This window comes from Crassostrea angulata, chromosome 5 (genome assembly GCF_025612915.1).
Source record: "Crassostrea angulata isolate pt1a10 chromosome 5, ASM2561291v2, whole genome shotgun sequence".
NCBI lineage: Eukaryota > Metazoa > Mollusca > Bivalvia > Ostreida > Ostreidae > Magallana > Magallana angulata.
The window spans coordinates 1,283,435-1,288,550 of NC_069115.1; the positions used below are offsets into that span (position 1 = coordinate 1,283,435).

General features: G+C 30.1%; 1 long non-coding RNA gene across 1 annotated transcript; it reads right to left on the reverse strand.

The window, feature by feature from the left end:
- Nucleotides 1-577: 577 nt before the first annotated feature.
- Nucleotides 578-4,077, reverse strand: LOC128186221 (uncharacterized). Its single transcript, XR_008243904.1, has 3 exons — nt 4,059-4,077; nt 2,914-2,989; nt 578-1,439 (listed from the first exon to the last, which is right to left on the reverse strand). It is a non-coding gene; the product is annotated as an uncharacterized LOC128186221 (long non-coding RNA).
- Between the last annotated feature and the right edge of the window lie 1,039 nt (nt 4,078-5,116).

Here is a 5,116-nt window from a genome sequence, read left to right on the forward strand (position 1 = left end):
ATATGATTTAAATAATACATTGTTATTGCTCCTTTCTTGAAGACAATATTGACATGGCAAGTCGACAATTTTGATGAAAACTCGAATTTGTACTTAATAACAATTTATCAATTCTAATTCTAGGTCAACGCTGTCGATATACTGTCGCGATACAGAAAATGAAATGTCAGTGATATAGAGCTATCATCTTATACATTGATTCTGTTTTCTCTTTTGTCTTCATCGCATCAATATTGTCTACACTGCAAGATCGACAGCTTGATGAAATTACGAGTTGTGTATTGTTGCATGTACTGAATCTTCCTTATTGCCAATGTCAATATTATCGAAATTGTAATGTTTTGATTTTTGGCCTGATTTGAAATTGATTTCAATTATCATCGTATTTCTTATGATATGTTGTAATATTGATTGAAAAGTGCCTTCTACAGCACCTGAAATTCAGGGTTTCGACCATGTGAACGATGTAAACAGAACAAACCATAAATTTACGATGATCATTATGTTGATTTATTTCGAACAAAATCCTACGTATCTGTACATGCGCTATGTATGTTATTATTAGTGTTGTAAGACAGTTTGCATTCCATGCACATTTTATTGACTTGACAGGATATCATACAAAAAGGAAAATGCTACATATCAAATGAAAGACGAAAGTTACAATATAGAAAACAGAAAGAAAACAATGAATTTTATAGGCAATATTTCACAAAAATAACTATCTCCAATATGTCATCTTACAGTATAAAAAAATAAATGTAATATGTTAATAACAATGATATAGTGAAACTACATATTACAATATCCATCTTTCAGTATTTTGTTGGTGGTGTATATCCATACGTTTAACATTTCCGTGATTTATTTCTTGCAATCCAATACCTCGCCATACATTTCTGATTTTTCCAAATGGTTCACAATAAACCAGTCTGTGTTTTTGTCGCTTTGTTTTTTGTATTTCACTGGTCGAACCCCTAAGTAAAACATACCTTGCGCTGAATACTCACAGCGAGCATTTTTGTTTTGAGGATTGAAATTAGCCATATACGTTTTGGGTCCCAAATCTTCCAACTTGACTCGACAGAAACGATACCCAGAGAAATTACTGAATTCCTTATTTTTCTTAATGTTTTTTTTGCATACGTGTGGGATATCCTTTGTGCTTTCAACACACATATTTGATCTTATCTTTTTCGACATGACAGTGTTTAACATTGTCTTAAATGACGTCATTTGTTTTCCTTTGTTCTCAGGTTTGTTGTAAAAGACGATAATGAAAGTATGCCAGACTCTTTTTTTATCATTTGCAAAATCTGCCAACTCCTGTTTAAGAAAATTGAATGTTATTGGTGTTCCTTCATATACAAACGTCACGTGCTTATCCCAAAATTGTGTGGTTAAATCTCTCTTCGTACGATGCAGCGTGAAGTTACCTCCTGTAAGTACATGTATATGCAAATAGAATTGTGGATATCGATATCTTTATTATTCATTTCTTAACATAACTGACCAATCGCTTAAGATGTTGAAAATTAATTTAATTTCACCTCCAAAAACTGTCAAGAAATTTAATCTTATTCTTATGTGCAGTATGATTTTTGATATTTTAATAAAGTAGAATGACAATCCTAAAGGGACTTGGACACGATTTGACTTAAAATTTTCAAATTTTATTTTTCCATTTTCAATGTTTATACTGATAAATATAGAAGTTTCAAATGCTATGTCAAAATTTGAAAGTCAAATATCAAGTTATAAGCAAGATACAGAGTTCATAATTCTTTGTTTTGTAAACAAAGCTCAAATATTGTCATTATTTTTTTTCAAATGTGTTGTATTGGTGTAAGCTTCACTCAAATGTATCTTTTTTGTTGATAAAAGTTTTTATGAAGATATTGAATTAGTTTAAATTGTTTTTTACATGTCATATTGTCCATGACATGGTTATTCTCTACATTACAATTTTGTAAACAACTATAAGACTCGAGCTTTGTTTACATAACAATCAATTCTTACCTCTGTATCTCGCTTATAACTTGACTTGAACATTTAATATTTTGGTCAATCATTTAAAATGCACCAGTAAACCATTTAATACATAAAAAATAAAAATAAAATTTTTGATCTCAAATCGTGTCCAAGGCCCCATAAATGAAAGTTTTAGAGATATTTCTTTTATCTTCAGGCATTCATTATAGGATACGTTATAGAATAATAATTATTAATCTGTTTTGAAAAAAAAATGATGATGTGTTTTGTTCATTGTTTTAGCCAGCCACGATACACATGCTATAGCTTTTGTTTAATGACTCGTCATTTTAGATATCCCTCTAATTATTTTTAGAATCGGTACGACAACAAAGTAGTGCCTTTAAGCAAAATAGTTCCTATACAATCCTATACCTATATAACATTTAGAATTGGATTATGAATTGAAGAAAAGAATTGAAATTGTTTAATATACACCCTTTCCCAAACTGTGAAATTCCCCACTTTTACTTTCATTTTCAGAGTTTTTCAATACAGACGCATTTTGCCGGAAAACAAATCTGACTTCGCACCATGGAATTTTAATAGAAAAGAGACAGTTGGAGACAGTTTGATGAGCTTTCATACAAGATGTTCCTCGTTGCTGAAAGAAATATATATATCCATATGTTGTTGAAAATTAACTTATGAATGTCTTTTTGTTTAAAATTCTAAACATAAACTCTAAGTACAATAGAATTCAAATATAAAATCGTGAAAGGCCTACATAAAATCTACAGTGCCTTATGGTTTACTTCTCATTGAGAAACATTACTCAGCCTGGGATTTCCATCTATACACTTTTGATAAGGGAAACAATGTATTAATTTTACAAAATCGTATTTTGTCCTAGAATTATATGATGAATAGACTATCACCTACCTAGAGAGGCACACACTGTGAAAGTCAGGCATAAAAATGGTAGTTTCAATGATGCATTCATATTTGTACGTAGTGCCTGAAATATAATTGTATTCAAAATTAAGTATCGTAGCAACGATGACTAAAAAATCAAAATCGGTTGAATCAGTTTAGTTCATTAGGTTACACGTGACAAGATACACATAAAAAATTGAGAGCATCGCCCGTAGTGCCTGAGAATCGTATTGAAACCAAATTGCAAAAAATTGATTATAACATTTATTTTTATTATAATGAATCTAAAACCAGTCGATTTAGCTTCATATTGTAAAAACACACCTTTGTTAAAATTTTGCTAATGATTTACAGCTAACTTTTAATTACATGCATTAGGGTTTCTGGAAACATTCTTTAACTACTTTGAACTTAAATCAATAATGTTTTAAATACCAATTAAAATGACGCCCGTCATATAAATCTTGGATCAACAAAAGTTCACTATTTCCACCACGTATAGAGTATTAATATCCTTAAAACTGTTGCAAACATAAAAAAATTAAATTTTAGGCAACAGGCAAGTTTTTAGTATTTTAATTGTTGTAATGTTAACCCAAATTTCAATGCGGAAAATGAAATAAAAAGCTATATCCTACGAATTCTTTGTAGACTTTTTTATATTTCAACAGAGAGAGAGAGAGAGAGAGAGAGAGAGAGAGAGAGAGAGAGAGACAATGTTTAAGTTTATTCCATATAAATCCTAACAATATAAAGCGAAAAATATAAAACATGCTAGATTCTCTTTCAAAACAAAAAGAAAAAGAGATTCAACTTGTGTTATATAAAACTGTCGGTTTGATCAAATATATATTAGGATCCATGTTAACATTGTTCTCAACATTTAAAGCATATTATCTGTTTTCTTATGACGTTGTAAATACTGAAATTATAGATATTAAAGAAATTGCTAATTTGTTGAAGTTAATCATGTTTATTACGAATTTTCGTTTTTTAGAAATGATATACATGTATGCATTATTGCTTAAAGAATCATTTTTCTTCCTTATTTCATAAAAATGTACTACACAAAATGACGAATGCCCTTATCTCCAAAATTTGTCATAACCTTATGTTAAATCTATTACATCAAATTGTGCCATCATACTTACTGTGTTACTAGTATCCAACGTGTACAATTAACACTAATGTCTCTCTTTATATGTTTAACTTAAAACGGAAGATACTTGAAAAACACTTAACGGCTAAAAAAAACCCTTCCTTCCTTGTTTAAATACATCCATGGGCATTTGACCCTTGCCCCCAAACTTCATTTTATCTCATCTTTATAACTAGAAGCATTGCTTGTATTTAACAAATAGCTCTTCAATTTGATAATTTTACAATTTGTTATCAATACTTTTGACAAGGACTTACAGTCACCAAATGTATACCATTATTAGATAGTTCTTGTAACGGTCACACTGTAAAGTTTGAGATAAATCAAAGTGATTACATTGGGACCAGTGTTTTAAATAAAGTTTTTATAATCAGGTACACGCTTGTTAAAAAAAGATATTTTATCCCATTCACTTCCCCTGAAATTCTTACATACATACCTCGAGGTTCGTGGATATTTGCACCTCTAATGGTTGTTTTAGATTTTTGTCGCCATGTTGTCTCTTGGAACGACGGGCATTATTTGCTCATCAAATTTGAAAAATCAGCGTTAATAATATACATGTACATTAAAATGGTAATCAAACTGCGAGAGTAATTTATGAAACATTATGTAGAATATTAAGTTCCGAAAAAGAAGAAAAAGCTAACCTCTTTAACCGGTGTTTGATTTCTGTTTAAATGAATATATGTATACTCTGCCCCAAGATTCCGATACACATTTTTCTAAATTACTCGATATTCATAAATACCTCAGGGTTCAAACGATGTTCTTTTAAAAGTATGAAACATTTCTAAGATGTCTCTTTTGAAACACCCTCTTAAGCCTATCAGGATTCAATACACGGTTAAAAATGTGATGTTTAGAGGGATTGTTTATCGAACATGATAACGGTGAAAATGAACGAGTGATATCAACATTCTTCATTATAAATCTCCGTCGGAAATCAGTGTTAAGGTATGTGTATTTTTTATTAAAAATCGTCCAAACGTGCTGTAAAAAAATCTTTGAACAGACAATAAAGTCTATCATCATTACGTCGACCTTCTG